Source organism: Canis lupus, chromosome 12 (assembly GCF_011100685.1).
Source record: "Canis lupus familiaris isolate Mischka breed German Shepherd chromosome 12, alternate assembly UU_Cfam_GSD_1.0, whole genome shotgun sequence".
Lineage (NCBI taxonomy): Eukaryota > Metazoa > Chordata > Mammalia > Carnivora > Canidae > Canis > Canis lupus.
Window position 1 is genome coordinate 1,130,802 of NC_049233.1, and position 19,579 is coordinate 1,150,380.

A 19,579-nucleotide genomic window follows, 5' to 3' on the forward strand; every position below is an offset into this window, starting at 1 on the left:
CCTGTAGTTTCCTTGTATTGTCTCTGTCTGGCTTTGGTGTTAGGACAATGCTGGCCTCATGCGATAAATTGGAAGTGTTCTCTCCTCTGCAGTTTTGTGGTAGAGTTTCATTATTTTTTTAAAGATTCATTTACTTATTCATGGAGACACAGAGAGAGAAAAAGAGAGAGGCAGAGACATAGGCAGAGGGAGAAGCAGGCTCCCTCCAGGCAGCCTGAGGCAGGACTCCATCTCAGGACCCTGAGATCACGATTCAACCAAAAGGCAGATGCTCAACCGCTGAGCCACTCAGGCATCCTGTGGTCAAGTTTTAGAAGGATTGGTCTTCTTTTATGGTAGGATTCACAGTGAATCCATCAGATCCGGGGCTTCCTTTTGTAGGAGATATTTGATGATTGATTCAAAATCCTACTGGTTATGGTTCTATTCAGTTATTCTATTTCTTTGTGATGCGGTTTTGATAGGTTTTTTTGTTTCTAAGCATCTGTTCATCTCATCTAGGTCATCCAGTTTGATGCTACATACCTGTTCATTGCCCTGCTAATCATCTTTAATTCTGTAGAATAGGCAGTAATATCCCCACTGACATTTCTGATTTTTAGCAATTTTAGTCTTGTCTCTTTGTCTTAGTCAATCTAGCTAACTGTTGGTCAATTCTGTAGATCTTTCTAAGAACCAACTTTTGGGTTCATTGATTTTCCCGATTGTTTTTCTATGCCCTGCTTAATTGATCTCTACTCTAATACTTATTATTGCCTTTCTTCTACTAACTTTGTGTTTTGTTTGTCTTTTTCTACTTCATTAAGTTTAGAGTTTGGCTGTTGACTTGAGATCTTTTTTTAAAAACTTATTATATTTTAATTGAATTATAATTAACTCAGAGTGTTATATTAGTCAGATGTAGAATGGAATGATTCAACAATTCTATACATCTATATACATTGCTCATCTCATTACTATAATTGTTCTCTTAGTCCCCTTCACCTTTCATCCCTCCCCAACGACCGCCCCTCTGGCAGCATCCGGTTTGTTCTCCACATTTAAGAATCTCTGTTTTACTTTGTCTCTTTTTTTCTTTGTTTTGTTTCTTAAATTCCACATAGGAAAGACATCATATGGTGTTTGTCCTTCTTGGACTTATTTCACTTAACATTATACCTTCTACATCCATCCATGTTGTTGCAAATGGCAAGATTTCATTCTTATTCATGGCTCCATAATACTCATACCTGTAAATGCATACATAATATCACAACTTCTTTATCCCTTCCCTCTATGTATGGACACCTGGGCTGCTTCCATATCTGGGCTACTGTAAACAGTGATGCAATAAACATAGGGATGCATATATCTTTTCAAATTAGTGTTTTCATTTTCCTTGGGCGAGTACTCAGTTGTGGAATTAATGGATCATATAGTAATCATATTTTCAATCTTCTGAGGAACCTCCGTACTGTTTTCCACAATGGTTGCACCAGTTTGCATTCACAACAGTGCATGAGAGTTCTTTGTTCTACACATCCTTACCAGCACTTGTTCTTTCTTGTGGTTTTGATTTTAGCTATTCTGATGGATGTAAGGTGATATCTCATTGTGGGTTTTTAAAATGTGTTTAAATATTTTTAAGGGTTTAAAAAGTGTTTATAGTTTGTAATTCCTAGTTGGAAAACATCATCTGAATGAATACCCTAGTGGCAAACCACTATAGAATGTTTCAGTTGCATGTGGGGCAGAGGGGTAAGGATTCTCTTCACAGCACCCAGCTTTCTTCATGAGAAGGTCAGAGGTACACTAGTTTGTATTATAGCAACATTCATTAGGTGATGGAAGTTACTTTGCCTTCAGCAAGGGCTTTATTCGTCAGAAGGGCATAATGCTTGACTTCCAAATTTGGCTGACAATTTCTGATGAGATTCATAACCTTTGGGTTGCTCTAATATTTTGACATATTTGCTGGGTTCTGGACTCTATCCTGGAAGGCCACCTAACTTCTGGATCCTGCATGGCTGCAAGAACCTCTGGGTCACTAAGACTCTCAGTTGAGCCCAAATATTCCTGCCATTCCAGGCATCCTCCCCCCTGCCTTTCCAGGCATTTCTCCAGGAAAATTACTAGGCATTAGCCCAGGAGAGCCACCTGGGAAAGAGCCATACACTGAGCTCCTGATTGTTGTCTGGCTTCTTCCTCCCCCTGGGCTCTCTCATGTTCTTACGAGCCTCTTAACCCTTTTCTATTCTTTCTTTGATCTCTCACTCTTCATGTTTTCGCTCATACTTCCTCCGATGTTCAACAATTTTCTGGGCCCTCGGTTGAGCTTCTTTCAGCATTGCACTAGCATCTTCATCATAATCCAGTTTACAAGCAAGGGCAAGATCATGTGCTGCTTCTTCCCAGTGATCCAGAAGTCTGTGTACTTTCCCCTCGCCACTTGTTTTTGTTTTTGTTGTTGTTGTTTTTTTTTTAAGATTTCATTTATTTATTCATGAGAGACACAGAGAGAAAGGCAGAGACACAGGCAGAGAGAGAGAAGCAGGCTCCATGCAAGGATCCTGATTTGGGACTCGATCCCGGGACTCTGGGATCATGGCCTGAGCCAAAGACAGACACTCAACCGTTGAGCCACCCAGGTGTCCCTTCCCTCGCCACTTGCAAAGCTAGCGGGATTTATTTCAGTAGCCCTGTCACAGTCTCGAATGGCAGCATTTGGCTTCTGTAATTTGACAAAGACACGGGCTCTTGGCATACAAAATGGCCAAACGAGAATTCAGTTTGATGGCATCTGTGAACAAGTCAATGGCTTTCTGTAGGTCACCATCATGTAGGGCATCAATGGCAGCCCCTTTTTTATCGTTTGCCTGATCCATCATTTCCTCAGTTATCTCTACATTTTCATCTCCCATTTCCTGAGGGGCATCAGTATCTGGTTCAGTCACACCGTCGTTGTCAATTTCTAGATCACTTTCTAGATGGTTCCTCTGTCTTTATGTTTTCCTCTGCCTTCTGTTTTTAATTCCTTGATATTGTCTTCTGATTTAGTTTTATAAGTAGCAGGTGGTATTTTACCCCCCATGGTCTCCACCCACTCCCACAGGAAGCGCATTTCCTTGGTAGGCAGAATGCTCAGATCCTGCTTACACATTTTCATGAAGGCCCAAAGCTCGCTCACTGCAGGGGTCCATGGTCCAGAGGTGGTGGCAGGGGGCAGGCATGGCTGAGGTCGCAGCCTGATTCCAGGTGCGAGTACTAGCTCAGCGTGACCGTGTGGAAGGAGGCCGCTGCCTCTCATTGTGTGTTTGATTTGTGTTTGCCAGATGATGAGTGGTGTTGAGCATCTTTTCAAGTACTTGTTTGTCTTCTTTGGAAAAAAAGGCTCTTCGTGTCCTCTGCCCACTTTAAATTGGTTTATTTTGTTGAGTGGGTGTTTTGTTCTTGTTGAGTTATATACATTCTTCATATATTTTGGGTATGCACCTTTATTGAATATATTTTTGCCAATATCTTCTCCCATTCAGTAGGTTGCCTTTGTTTTATTGAGGTTTTCTTTCACTATGCTAAAGCTTTGTATTTTGATGTAGTTACAACTGTTTGATTTTTCTTGGTTTCCTAAGCCACAGGAAACATTCCTAGAAAATTGTTTCTATGGCTGATGTCAGGGATATAACTGCCTATGTTCTCCTCTAGAAATCTTACATTTTTAGGTCTCACGTTTAGTTCTTTCCCCCATTTTGAGTTTATTTTGGGGTATGGTGTGAGAAATAGTCCAGTTTCATTCTCGTGAAGTAGGTGTTGCTTTCCAGCACCATTGGTTGAAGATACTGTCTTTTTCCCTACTGTATATTGTTGACTCCTTTGCTGTAGATCATTTGACCACGGAAGTGTTGGTTTATTTCTGAATTCTTTCACTTTCTCCTCTTCCTTTGTCTTTTCATCTTCTTTTTTAATTTTATTAAGAAATCTATATGTTTAGTTATTCATTTATTTTAGAGAGAGCATGTCAACTCAAGCAGAGGGAGAAGCAGAAGGGGAAGGATGTGGAGGGGGAAGGACTCTCAAGCAGACTCTGTGCTGAGTGCAGGCTCCATCTCACAACCCTGAGATCATGAGATCATGAACTGAGCTGAAGCCAAGAGTCAGAGGCTTAACTGATGGAGCCATCAGATGCCCCTTCTTTTATATGTAAGTATTTGCAGCTCTGAATCTCCCTCTTAGTACTGCTTTCACTGCATCCTGTAAGTGTCAGTATGTTGTGCTTCATTTGTATTTGTCTCAAAATATTTCCTAATTTCCTCCTGGTTTCCTTTACACCCATTGGTTATTTAAGGGGGTGTTGTTAACATTTCACAAATTTGTGGAATTTCCAGTTTTCCATCTTTTTTAAAAAAAGATTTTATTTATTTATTCGTGAGAGACACAGAGAGAGAGAGAGGCAAAGACACAGGCAGAGGGAGAAGCAGGCCCCATACAGGGATCCTGACGTGGGACTCAATCCCGGGTCTCCAGGATCACACCCTGGGCTGAAGGCGGCGCTAAACTGCTGAACCACCCAGGCTGCCCCCAGTTTTCCATATTCTATTGATTTCCACTTTCAACCCATTTTAGTTGGAGAAGATAGTTTGTATGATACCTTTCAAATCTATGAAACTTAATTTGTAGCCTAGCACATGATCAATACTGGAGAACATCCATCCAGGTGATTTGAGAGACCATATAGTCTGTTGTTTTGGTTAGAGTGTTGTGTGTATGTGTATTACCTCTAGTTGGATTACTGTGTTGTTCAAGTCCTCTATGTCCTCTATTTCTCTTCTGTCTGGTGGTTCTAACCATCATTAAGAATAGGGTATTGAAGGGGGCAGCCCCTATGGCTCAGTGGTTTGGTGCCACCTTCAGCCCGGGTTATGATCCTGGAGACCCAGGATCGAGTCCCACGTCGGGCTCCCTGCATGGAGCCTGCTTCTCCCTCTACCTGTGTCTCTGCCTCTCTTTCTGTGTCTGTCTTGAATAATTAAATAAAATCTTAAAAAAAAAAAAAGAATAGGGTATTGAAGCCTCCAACTATGATTATAGAACTGTGCATTCCTCCCTTTGGTCTGTCAGTTTTTCCTTCATGTGTTTTGAGGACCTTTTATTAGGTGTGTAAATGTTTAAAATGATTATATTTTCTTTTACTGAATATTCTCTCAAAGTGCAATGTTGTCTTTTGTAAGTTTTTTTTTTCTTTTGTAAGTTTTTTAATTGAAAGCCTGCTTTGGTTCCTATTTCATTTCCTGATAGTACCCTGGGTTTTGATTGCTGGATCATGTGGTAGTTCTATTTAAAATTTTTTTCCAGGGCAGCCCCTGTGGCGCAGCGGTTTGGCGCCGCCTGCAGCCTGGGGTGTGATCCTGGAGACCGGGGATCGAGTCCCACATCAGGCTTCCTGCATGGAGCCTGCTTCTCCCTCTCCCTCTGTCTCTGCCTCTCTCTCTGTGTCTATGAATAAATAAATAAAATCTTTAAAATAAATAAATAAATAAAATTTTTTTCCAGGGCAACCCCGGTGGCTCAGGGGTTTGGCGCCCCCTTCAGCCCAGGGCCAGATCCTGGAGACCTGTGATCACATCCCACGTCGGGTTCCCTGCATGGAGCCTGCTTCTCCCTCTACCTGTGTCTCTGCCTCTCTTTCTGTGTGTGTGTCTCTCTCATTAATAAATAAATAAAATCTTTAAAAAATTTTTTTTCCGGGAGGTTCCACACTCTTCCATACCACCAATAGTGACAAGGATTTCCTTGTCTCCACACCCTCCCCCATCTGTTCCCTGGTCCTCTTGTAATAGCCATTCTAACAGGTGTGACATGATGTTTCACTGAGGTTTAGATTTGCCTTTTCATAATAACCAGTGATATCGAGCACCTTTTCGGGTACCTGTTGACAATGTGTATGTCTCCTTTGAAAAAATGTCTATTCAGATTTGTTGCCTATTTTTAAATTGCATCATTTGTTTTTCCCTCTTGATTTCTTTGTGCTACTTATATATTTTGGATATTAAACTCTTACCAGATAATGAGTGCCAAATATTTTTTCCCACTCCATAGGTTGCCTTTACATGTTTCATTAGACGGTTTCCTCTGCTGTGTAGAAGCTTTTTCATAGATGTAGTCCCACTTGATTTTAGCTTTTGTGTCCTGTGCTTTTCGTGATACTCCCAAGTCATTGCTAAGACCACTGATGAGAAAAGTTCTCCATGTTTTTTTCCCTAGGAGTTTTATGGTTTCACTTCTTACATTTAAGTCTTAAATCCATTCAAGTAAATTTTTGTGAGTGACAGGAGACAAAAATGCAGTGTCGTTCTTCTGCATGTGGTCTCCAGAATGGTACCAACCATGTGGTTGGTTCCCTTGTCAAAGATTAGTTCGCCATATATGTGAGGTTTATTTGTGGGCTCTCAGTTCTGGTCCATTGTTCTCTCTGCCTGCTTTTATGCCAGTACCATACTGTTCTGATCAGTACAGCTTTGTGATGTAGTTGGAAATCAGGAATTGGAGTGCCTCAGAGACTCCTGGGTGGCTCAATGTATCTCTGCCTCTCTCTGTGTGTCTTTCATGAATGAATAAATAATATCTTTTAAAAAAAAAAAAGGAATTGTAGGGCCTTGGATTTGTTGTTCTTTCTCAACATTGTTTTGGCTATTTGGGGTCTCTTTTAATCCCATATGAATGTGGGTATAGTTTTTACTGTTTCCTTGAAAGCTATCATTGCAATTCTGATACAGATTGCATTGACTCCATATGTCACTTTGACACTGTGGATAATTTAACAATATTAATTCTTCCAATCCAAGAATATGGGATATCTTTTCTTATTTCTTTATTTTATGATTTTATTTATTTATTTATTTATTTATTTATTTATTTATTCATTCATGAGAGACACAGAAAGAGAGGCAGAGACATAGGCAGAGGGAGAAGTAGGCTCCATGGAGGGAGCCCAATGTGGGACTCGATCCCAGAACTCCAGGATCATGCCCTGAGCTGAAGGCAGACACTCAACTGCTGAGCCACCCAGGTGTCCCGGGATATCATTTCATTTATTGCCTCATCTGAAAGTTTTTCATCAAAATTTTTTGTGCGCGTATTTTTCCCTGATTAAATTTATTCCTAAGTCTTGTATTATTTTTGATGCAACTATAAATGTATTGCTTTCTGAATTCCTCTTTCAGATATTTTGTTGTTAGGGTATAGTCAAACTTTTATATATATACTGATTTCATATCCCATAACATTACTGAATTTGCTATTAGTCCTAAAGTTTGTTTGTTGAAGTCTTTAGGGTTTTCTCCTTATAAGATTAAGTCATAGCTAAGATATGGAACAACTTGAGTGCTCATGAATGAATGAATGGATAAAGATAATTGTATATATATATAATATTGTGTATATATACATTATACATATTATATATACATTATGTAAAATATTGTGTATAAAGATAATTGTATATATAATATTATATATATACACAATATATATAATTGTGTGTATATATATATGTACAATGGGATTGTAGTCTGTTGCACGCTCTGCGGCAGCACGATCAGGGTCCCGAGGGTAAGGGGATGAGGAAAATAAAAGAAAAGTAAAGAGATGGTGACAGGAGGGACACAGTGGATGATGTCCAAGCAGTGCCAGCTTTATTCAAGGTTCAACAACATTATATAGCATAAGCAAAACAAAGACAAAGAAGTATCTGTTCTTAGCATGTTTGTGAAACCCTCCAAGGTTCCCCTTTATCAGCATGCAAGACAGACCCACTGGCACCAGAAGACCTTGGTAAATAGATAAGCTTATTGCTCCAGATGTACATACCTCAAAGGAACATTAGATATGGTTAACAGACCAGCAAGAACAGCACAGACCCCTATTCAACTTTATGGCCAGGCCAGAATACATTGTATCTAATGTGTTATGTGGGCGATCAGGTACCAGCCAGCTCTGAAAACCATTGCTCAAGCCCTTTCTCAAGCATCAACCAACTATTCACCCTTTAGGCTCCCGAGCCTTTTGAGTGAATGAGGGACGCAAGTCCGGGTCTGGTTTGGTTTAGTTAACTCCAGCTAGTCTGTGGTTGCCCACAGTAGTCAGCTATATTAAAGAATGAAATCTTGCCATTTGTGATGATAGGGATGGACTCTGTGGATATTGTACTTAGGAAAATAAGTCAGAAAGAGAGAAATACCACATGAGCTCACTTGTGTGTGGAATCTAAAACAACAACAGCAACCAACAAACAACTCCCCCTCAAAAAGAGTAAAAGAGGGGATCCCTGGGTGGTGCAGCGGTTTGGCGCCTGCCTTTGGCCCAGGGCGCGATCCTGGAGACCCAGGATTGAATCCCACATCGGGCTCCCAGTGCATGGAGCCTGCTTCTCCCTCTGCCTATGTCTCTGCCTCTCTCTCTCTCTCTCTCTCTCTCTCTGACTATCATAAATAAATAAAAAAAATTTTAAAAAAAGAGTAAAAGATTGTGCTCATAAAAACAGTGAACAGATTTGTGATCGCCAGAGGTAGGAGTGGGATGGTGAGTGAAACAGGTGAAGGGGGCCAACAGTTATAGATTTCCAATTGTAAAGGAAGCTACAAGGCTGTTGTATAGCATGATGACTAGTTAACAATACTGCTTTGTGTATTTGAACGTTGCTAGGAGAGGAAATCTTGAAAGAAAAAAATTCATGTCATCTGCAAACAGAGACAGTTTCACCTCTTCCTTTCCAATTTGGACGCTTTTTATTTCTTTTCCTTGCCTCAGTGCTCTGGCTAGGATTTCCAGTACTATGATGAATAGACATGGTGAGAGTGAGCATCCTTGTCTTGTTCCCCATCTTGGAGTAAAGGCCTTTGCTTTTCACCATTGAGGATGATGTTAGTGGGCGCTTGGTATATATGGCCTTTATTATGTTGACAAACATTTCTTCTATACCCAGTTTCTTGAGAGTTTTGATCATGAAAGGATATTGACTTTTGTCAAATGTATTTTGAAGCATCGCTGGATCCCAGGCATAAATCTCACTTGATCATGGTATATGTTCCTTTTAAACAGCTTTTGAATTCATTTTGCTGGTATTTTGTTGAGGATGGTTGCATCTTCATTCATCCATGATATTAGCCCGTCATTTTCTTTTCTCATAATGTCCTTGTCTGGCTTTGCTATCAGCATGAAGTTGGCCACATTAAATGAGTTTGGAAGTCTATCTTCCTCTTTAGTATTTTAGAAGAGTCTGAGAAAGATTGGTATTGATTCTTCCTTATGCTTGATAGAATTCACCAGTGAAGTTGCATGGGTGCTTTCTTTTGTAGGGAGACTTTCTATTCCCCATTCAATCTTCTACTAGTTATTGATCTGTTCAGATTCGCTAAATTTTCATGATTCAGTCTCGGTAACTTTTATGTTTTTAGGAATTTATCCAATATTTCTATTTAATTTGTTGGCATTTACTGTCATAATAGAGTCTTATGCTCATACATACCTTTGTGGGATCAGTGGTGATGTCTCCCTGTTTTGTTCATAATTGTATGTATTTGAGTGATTACTATTATCATATAATAATTATTTATATTATAACTATATTAAATTGTATTTATGTAAATATAAATATTTTATGTAAATATAAATGTATGTATTTTATTTATTTTATTTACTGAAAATAATACATTTTTTTCTTAGTGTAGCTAACCAATTGTCAATTTTGTTTTTCTTATCATAAAGTCAACTCTTCATTTCATTGATCTTTTCTAATGTGTTTTTTATCACAATTTCATTTCTTTCCATTCAGATATTTATTTTCATCCTTCTAATAACTTTGGGCTTGTTTGTTCTTCTTTTTCTAGTTTTTTGAAGTGTCACATGAGGTTGTTTATTTGCGATCTTTCTTACATAGGCATTTATTGTCATAAACGTCCCTCTTAAGAAATGATTTTGCTACATCTCATAAGACTTGATATGTCTGTATCCATTTTTATTATCTCAAGATATTTTTCTGACTGTGCGACTGCGTTTAAGAAGGCGGCTGTGGCAGCTGTGCCAGCGGCTGAGGCGGTGGCTGAGGCAGCAAGGAAGGAAACAGAAGATGGCAGATTTTTTTGAAAGGACTGCCTGTCTACGACAAAAGCAATTTTAGTCGATTTCGTGCTGACTCTGTGTGCAAAGCTTCGAACCGGCGTCCTTCAGTCTACCTGCCCACCTGGGAGTACCCATCTGAACAGATCATTGTGACAGAAAAGACAAACATCCTTTTGCGCTACCTACATCAGCAATAGGACAAAAAGAACACCGCCAAGAAGAGAGACCAGAAGCAAGTGGACCTTGAGGGTGAGAACTCTGTACCCCCCCACACCCACACCCCCACAAGGTCGCTCGGACCAACAGCCGGACATGCATGAGGACACTTAAGACTCTCACTCCCCCACAGGCGCCTCCTGTCTTGTCTGCTCCAGGCCCGCCCTCCTTGTGTAAGCGCCCCCTGTCCTGCCCCTACTGGCCCACCCACACCTGACTATCCATACCACTTCCAACCTCATAGGAGCAGAAGTATTTATTTTCCTTGAGTTTTTATTTATGCTGTAAAATGTACCAAGCAATGGTTAAAGGGGACATCAGACCCAGTAGTGTGATGTTGGTAGATGCTTTCTAAAAAACATTGTTATTCACAAACTCCACTACCCAGAATCCCCTTTCACTCCCCCACCCCCCTCCAGGTCTCCTCCGGAAAAACCAGAGTATGTCTGCAAGGGTCTAGAGCCAGGGCCATGCTGTGGCCCAGCAGCATGGGTGGGAGCCTTTCTCCCTGCTCCTACTCTCTAGTCCGGGCCTTAAAGACTTGGCTGGGACCTATTCTGTGCCCAGGCTTTGCTCTGAATGTGTGCCAGAGGGAGAAGTTGGCATTTCCGGATCTTTCTCTTAAGTCATTTTATCACAGACTAGTGCGTGCTCCGTGTCCACCCCAATAAAAAAGGATCTTTCCTACTCGAAAAATAAAAGCGGGGGGGTATTTTTCTGATCTCCTTTTTTATTTCATCTTTGACTCGTGATTGTTCAGGTGGGTCTTGTTTCATTTCCACTTATTTATCAATTTTCCACTTTTGCTACTGTTACTGATTTCTGGATTCATACCATCCTGGCTGGAAAAGATACTTACACGATTTCAAGTTCTGAATCATGTTAAGGCTTGTTTGGGACCTACGCTATCCCAGATAGTATTCTGTGTGCACTTGGGAAGAATGTGTATCCCCCTCTGTTGAATGTAGTATTCTGGATGTGTCTGTTAGATCTCTAGTTCAAGTCCAAGATTTCCTTATGGTTTTATATCTGAATGACCTATCCATTGTTGAAAGAAAGTGGGGCAATGAAGTCCTTCTATTATTGCATTGCTGTCTATTTTCGCCTTCAGATCTGTTCATAATTGCTTAATATATGTAGGTGCTCCAGTGGTGGTTGCATCCATATTTACAGCTGTTATCTCCTCCTGCTGAATTGACCCCTTTGACATCATATAATGACCTTCGTTGTTTACACTTTTTGTCTGATCCAACTCTAGTAACTCCTGCTCCCTTTTGCTCTCCACTTGCTGCAATACTTTATCTATCCCTTCACTCTGAGCCTCTGAGTGGCCTTAAAGCTAACAATAGTATCCTTTTAAAAATAGCAGAGCCGGGGATCCCTGGGCGGCGCAGCGGTTTAGCGCCTGCCTTTGGCCCAGGGCGCGATCCTGGAGACCCGGGATCGAATCCCACATCAGGCTCCCGGCATGGAGCCTGTTTCTCCCTCTGCCTGTGTCTCTGCCTCTCTCTCTCTCTCTCTCTGTGACTATCATAAGTAAATTAAAAAAAAAAAACAACAACAACAACAGCAGAGCCTTTTCTTAATCCACTCAGGAGCTCTCTTTTGACTGGGGAATTGAATCCATTCACCCTTAGAATCACTGTTGATAGATAAAAACCTACTATTTTGTTAACTGTTTTTCTGCTTGTTTTGTTCCTTTGTTCCGGTCTTCCTCCCTTTCTGCCTTCATTGTGAGTTGGTGATGTTTTGTAGTAGAATGCTTTGGCTCTTTTCTCTTTATCCCTTGTGTATCTACTGTAGGTGGGTGCTCTGTGGTTCCCAGGAGGCTATCATATCCATCCTTGCAGTTATCACAGCCTATTTTAAGCTGATATCAACTTAACTTCAACTGCACAGAAAACTCTACACATCTACTCCTCCGCCCACATTTTATGTTGTTGATGTCACAATTTACATATTTTTTGTGTGTATTCATTAACCAAATATTGAAGTTCTAGTTATTTTAACACTTTTGTCTTTTAAGTTTTATACTAGAGTATAAATTTATATGGATTTATACTCCACCATACAGTGCTAGAGACTTCTGAGTATATATTTACCTTTATCATTGAATTCATATCTTCCTATGTTTTCATGTCAATACTTAGTGTTTTTCATTTATTTCTTTTTAATAAGATTTTATTTATTATTTGAGAGGAAGAGAAGCACGTATTAGGTGAGGAGCAGAGGGAGAAGCATGTTCCCTGCTGAGCAAGTAGCTTGATCCTGGGGCTCCATCCTAGGACTCGATCTCAGAACTCTGGGGTCATGACCTGAGCTGAGGGCAGATGCTCAACTGACTGAGCCACCCAGGTGCCCTTGTTTCATTTCTATTTCAAGAAATCCATTTGGCATTTCTTCTAAGGCAGGTCTAGTAGAGATGAACTCCTTCAGTTTTGTCTGGGAAGGTCTTGATCTCTCCTTCATTTCCAAAAGACAATTTTGCTGGATAAATATTCTTGGTTAATAGCTTTTGCCTTGAGCATTTTAAATATATCAAACCCATACACATGGCCTATAAGGTATCTGTGTTAATCTCTTCAATCTTGCTGAGCTTCTTTAAAATAACCATTTGGAATTCATTTTCAGAGAACTCACAGATGTCCATTTCTTTGTGGGTTCTGCTGTCTCCTCGTGATAGTCCAGAGCTTTCCCAGAGGTGCTGCCCTCAATTTGTGTTATTTATTTATCATTTTTGTTGATGTTTTTACAGAATCAAAGTTGGTACACTCTTATTTATTTATTTTTACATTTTTAACACTTGATTTTTGTGTTTGTTGTTTCTATGGAGAGATCAGCAGTGGGAGCTCCTACTCTGCTGTCACCTGACTTCAGCGGGAACATCTGTAAGGCTATTGTTTTAACATCTTTCTCTAGCAGGTTTGCCATCTATTCTTTCTCAGACAGTTCTACTCATTGATTTTTTTCCTTTCAACAGTCAAACTTTCCTGATTCTTCATAGGCTCGTGATTTTTTGTTTTGAAAACTGCATATTTAAATCCTCTGTGATAACTCTGGAATTCAGACTCTCCCCTTCCCCAGAGTTTGCACAGCTTTGTTGGTTGCTATTTGTCACTTCTGTTTCTTGGTCGTTCTGTTGCGTAGTGTCCTGTGGGAGGAATCCACCTAAGGTGTCAACTTGAGAACCTCTCAGATCATTTAGGAGCCTGTGCCTTTCCCTGGGCACATGTAAGGCCGTAAAGTCCCTGTATTTGCAGCTGCTTTTCCATGTTGTAGTCCTTATATCTTGCCTCCCAAAATGGAAAAAAGGAGGAAATGAGGGGGAAGTTCCCAGGCGTTTCAAATACCCGTGAAGTTTCTTCAACCACAGGAGCAAGGTTTGTCCCATGGGTGGTGGGCGTTGCAAACACGGTTGCCTGCATCTTTGCTGCATCCCCGTGACCAAAAGCAGCCAGCAGCGATCAGAACATTTATTCCTGGGGCAGCCCCAGTGGCACAGCGGTTTAGCGCCGCCTGCGGCCCAGGGTGTGATCCTAAAGACCCTGGATCGAGTCCCACGTCGGGCTCCCTGCATGGAGCCTGCTTCTCCCTTTGCCTGCTTCTCCCTCTGCCTGTGTCTCTGCCCCTCTCTCTCTCTCTCTCTGTGTCTCTCATGAATAAATAAATAAAATCTTTTAAAAAAAAAAAGAACATTTATTCCTGATGTTCACAAACAGCGCCCTAATTGCTCACCTTAGCTTCCACTACCTGTGCCAACTGCTGTGGGGACTCCTGCCGGCTGTTGGCCACAGGCCTAGAGGCCAGAGGACAGTTGCCTCATCTATGGCACAGGCTGGAAGTGCCTGAAGTGACCTGCCCTCTACCCTCCCAGCCTTCCCCCTGCAAGAGCAAGCCTTCAGTAGACCCCAGCTTTCCCCGACAGCTCTAAACCCTCAGTGCATCTGTCATCCAGGAGGACATGTGGTCCCAGGTGCTTCCTGCCCCTCCAGCCACCCTGACAGCACCTCTTCACAGCCAGTCAGCGTGATGCGAGGTTCTAGTGGATTTAGCAGATCATCTCATTGTGGGTTTGTTATTACAGCTTTACTGAGATCTTATTCACTCTCCATTCACTGATTTAAGTGTACAATTCAACAGTTTAGGATGTTCACAGAGTTGTGCGACTATCGCTACAACCAATTTTATTTTTCTTAAGATTTTATTAATTTATTTATGAGAGACACGGAGAGAGAGGCAGAGACATAAGCAGAGGGAGAAGCAGGCTCCCTGCAGGGGAGCTCAATCCCGGGACCCCGGAATCACGACCTGAGCCAAAGGCAGATGTGGGACTCAAATACCCAAGTATTTTAGTTCTTAAAGAGTGTGTGTGTGTGTGTGCGCGCGCACGCATACATGTGTGAGACTATGCGTTGTCTTTTTTTCACATGTAGAATTTTATCCAGAAGTCCCTTCACTTATATTGAGGTGAAAAGAGATAATGTTCAAAGATTATGTAATGGATTTGGATCTGTGCGTGTGGGAATCAATCCCGGGACCCTGGAATCATGACCTGAGCCAAAGGCAGATGGCCAACTGCTGAGCCACCCAGGCTTCCTGTTACAACCAATTTTAGATTATTTTCATCAGCCCTAAAGAAACCTTGTGCTCATTAGCAGTCACCCCTCACTTCTCCTGTCACCTCTCCCCAATCCTGCGCAACCACTAAACTACTGTCTATAGATTTGCCTTTTATCGACATTTCTTAAAATATCACCTTGATTTCTTTGTCACTTTCCCATTTATCCCCCTTCCCACTGCTCACCACGTCTGTGCCCTGGGAGACCATCCTCTACCCTCCACTCAGGGAGTGGACTCCTGTGTCTCCAGATGCTCCTGGCTGCCACTACAGTTTGGCAAATGGGAAGCTCCAGTAAGTAGTGTGTCCGATGCTCACTGATCTGAGCAGCACTGACATGTTCTGTGGGCTAGTCTTGGTTGCTAACATGCATGGCAAAGATTCCTCCCAATACGTGGCCTGTCTTTTCACTTTCTTGATGACGTCTTTAGATGAACAGCACTATTAGTTATAACTAATAACATAGAGGATTCTTTCTCTATTGCAAATGTCTTCCATTGTTCTGCTAAGTTCTTTCTTAAATCAGAGTCATAGTGATATTTTTCTGTAATATTTTCTGAAATTTTATAGATTGTAATTGATTTGTTTTTGCATGTGTATGGTGTGAAGAAAAGGTTCACATCTATCTTTTTTCCTTCATGAATGGCCAGTAGTTGATTCACTTTTATTGAAAACTCCATCCTTTCCCCTCTCTCCTCAAGTCTTACCTCTATCAACAATCCTGTATCCACATATATGTGGAATTATTTCTAAATTCCTTATTTGGTACACTGGTCTCCTTTTTTATCTCTTTGACAATTTTCTTCTTGTTATCCTAGATTTCGGTCCTTTTACTACAAGGGATCTATGGTCAAAGACCAGAGGTAGCCTATGGGATAATAAAAATATTTGGTCCCCAAGCCATTAGGATATCCTGAGTGATAAGAGTGTCTCTGATATGTTAATGAGGTGACTTGGGTGAGGGTCCTAGATAGCTTCACGCTGGGACTGGTGACCAGGAGGACCAAACCATGATTACAGAGTTAGAGACATTGGCCTCACTCACCGACCTCTGGGGAGAGGCACTGGAGGCTGACCTCCATCACCGATGGTCGATGGCCAGTGAATGAATCATGCCTATGTCATGAACCTTCCATGAAAACTTCTCAACAACAGGGTTCACAGAGCTTCTGAAATGACAAACACATCTGAGGGTGGCACATTCCAACTCCACAGTGACAGAAGCTCCTGCACTGGAACCTTCACACTCCCACACTCCTGTACCTCCTTATCTGGCTGCTCATATGTATCCTTATAATAAACCATAAGAGTAAGCAGAAAATTTTCCTGAGTTTCTAGGAGTCATTCTAGAACTTTGAGGGTTCTAGAGTTACCCCCACTCTGTAGCCAACTTGAAGAAAAGTGCAGGTGACATGAATAGCTGATAGTTGAGACTTGCTCATGAGCTGTGGGCAATCTTGCAGGATGAATCCTTACACCTGTGGGTTCCATGCTCACTCCAGGTCGACAATGTCAGAACTGAAATGAACTGGAGCACCTGGGGCTCAGTCAGTTAGGAATCTGCCTCATGTCATGATCTTGGGGTCCTGGGATCGACCTGAGGTGGGCTCCCTGCTCAGTGGGAAGTCTGCTTCTCCCTCTCCCTCTGCCACTCCCCTATGTATTCTCTGTCTCCTCAGGTGGAGGAATAAATCTTCACCACTCCACAAGGAGAAATTCAGAGTAAGAGCAAGCAAGTAAACCTGTACCTCATCTTACAAGAGCAAAGGATAAGGCAGAAGCATTCCTATCATGTCCTTCTGTCTGCAACCAGATGCTCATGGTCCTGTTAGCAGGCCCAAAATGAAGTCATTTATGCTAAACACCACCAAGAACTTAATACTTAGCCTAACTGCAGCTTCAGCTTCTCCCAGAAATGTGACCTATAATCAGCCACCAGAAGTTCCTGGTCAGCACTGGAGGGATGCCACTGAAAGACCACTTCCTTTCCCCTTAGCAGGGCCACCTTGCTTACAACAAGGCATTTTTTTTACCAATAGTTTCCTTTTCTCCATTCCCCTATGCCTTTAAAATACTTTCCTTTCTGCAGCTAGAAGAGGTTCCTTGCGATTTGCTAGCTGGGCAGCTGCCCAATTCATGAACCATTGAATAAACTCCCCTTTTCATTTTCTCAGCCAAACTGTTGTGAATGAACAGTTCAGACTTTGAGGGACACTATAGCTACACTAGAAAACCAGGCTGGTGCTCTGAGTTCTTTCACTGTTTGGTTTTTCATCCTTGGCAAGCAGTCACATAAAAGCTGATAGATGTTAAGAGATTCTCTCCCCCAGGATGTCGCCAGGCACAAGGAAATATAAACGTCAGCATGACACATTGGTACCCACACAGACCCATTGAAGTCGTACAGACCTGGGTGTTCTCCTCTTTGCAAGGAGCCAAAGGCAGGGCAAACACATCCTGAGTCATCATGCCACCAGCCCACAACACCATTGCATGTATCTGTGAGCGAACACTGGAGTGGACAAAAGCTGGATCTAATCATGTAGTACCAAGGGAATTAGAAGACAGGTGTCATTTATTAGACACTTGTTCCTTCGGTCAAACCTGAGTGCCTACAAAGCACACCAGATCAAGTTTCAGCCTCAGATCTGTGCTCCAAGAATGGCTTTCTCCATCCCTCTCCATCCCTCACCCCAACTGCCTTCCTACATGAGGAGAATTCCAAATTTAGGGTCTTTAGAAGAGACCGCCTCTCTCCACAGAGGAGGAAGTCCTATTTTCCCAACATCCTTCTAGTTACACACAGCATGAGACTCCACCAAACAGGTGACAACACGCTGGCCCTGACTCACGACCTGGGGACAGAGAGAAGCTGCCACTATGCAGAAGGCATGGGCATAGGTGGCAGGATGGCAGTGTGTCATCCAGTCCCACAAGCAGCAGCTATGGCAGTCCCAGCCAAGGGGGCCAGTGTTCTGGATTAACTGAGTCAGTGGTGTGAGCAGTGACAACTGTGCCCAGCAGCAGAAGCCATGGTTCCTGTGTGAGACCTGGTTTACTGTGCAATTGTGGATTCTGTTCCTGGCTGTGTAGCCTAAGCCTGTGGTATGATTTTCCCCCAAACAATATTTTATATACATAGAAGACATAGATAAGTATGTATGTATCCCCTATCCTTTGTCTAAGTTCAAGAAAAGTTGGATTCCATTCTTTGCTCCAAGAAATCAATCAGAGGAATAGTTGCAGAGAACAAGCATTCAGAGATGTTTGTCATACTGAACTGTGAACCGCTCCCTAATCCTCCCACCTGACCATATCCCATGATAAAACAATGCCACATATCTTACAACAGCATGTCTCATACTGACAACAAATGCCTTGTCTCTATGAGGGGAAAAAGTCCACATTTAAAAGAAACTTGAATGCCCTCCCCACCCAGGCTTGCTCTGATCACGGATCGCAGTGGTTCCCGCTGAGCACTAGGATCAAGCACTAGGATCACTCATGCAGCTTCTCACAAAATGCACAGGCCTCTCCCCAGACTCAGAGACTCAGAATATTAGGCACAAGATCAAGGAATTGCCTGTTTAATAAGCCCTACAGGTAAGGCTGATGCACAGCCACATGGGAATCTTAATGTACATTCCTGCTGTTAAAAGTATGATGTGAAGACCTGCAGCAGAGTAGCACCTCGTGAAAAACACAGAACTTCACCCATACTTCCCAGATGCAAAACGTGGCGTGTCATGTATCTCACACAACACAGTGTTGGAGTGAAGTGAAGTGTCATGTATCTTCACACAACCAGTGAAGGAGTGACCGGTGTAGAGCATCTCCCTATTCCAGAGTCAGTATCTTTGCTAATGCAGCCTCAGACCACATCTGCTCTGGGGCAGCTCCAGCACTGTGACCTATCAGGCTGCCAGCAGCGCCTCTATACTTCTCTCACCATCCTATCCCTCCTCCCTCCCTCCCCACTCTCACAGCACCTTTCCTGCACACCACGTACATTCCATTTTCAAAAAACAACCACCCTTGACTCACAACAGCTATCTCCCAACCGAAGAGAAACCAAGGAGACTCTGCTTCATAACACCTTGACTTTGGATTGGAGCCAGCACAGGATCACTAGGGCAGAGCACAGGCAAGCAGGGGATGGAAACACAACAAGAACTGATTTTAAATGAGAAATTACAGCATGCTTCCTGTCTGCCAATCCAGTATCTGTTCCTCTGAGAAGACTGGGGAAACGATGGAAAGAACAGTCGAGCCCTAGAAGGAGGATAAGATTTGAATGAGTCTGAAAATAACCTCTGGATACACAGATGCCTGTGCACAGGGGCTGCCCTGGGCCTTGCGGAGATACTGACGGCCAACCACCTCCTGCTGCTGTCAGACAGGAGACCCCCGAAGATGAATGAGGCCAGAACTCCCACAGGAACATGAGAAAAGGACTGATCCTCTACAGACACACAGAAACAGCAAATAAACACCAAGAGCTGGGGCTGAGAGCCCAAACCCAGGCCCGATCCTAGGCTGACCCTGCCACACAACATTGCTGCCCATGGTCCCGGAGGCAGGACAAGGTCTGGGTGATGCCCAAGTCTCTATGATCACAGGTCCTGGAAGGACAGGTTCTACTGGAGGGACAAG

General features: G+C 42.4%; 2 pseudogenes; both read right to left on the reverse strand.

The window, feature by feature from the left end:
- Nucleotides 1-1,853: 1,853 nt before the first annotated feature.
- On the reverse strand, nucleotides 1,854-2,465 carry LOC100685118 (annotated as a pseudogene).
- A 113-nt stretch (nucleotides 2,466-2,578) lies between these two features.
- On the reverse strand, nucleotides 2,579-3,179 carry LOC100685118 (annotated as a pseudogene).
- Nucleotides 3,180-19,579: the final 16,400 nt, after the last annotated feature.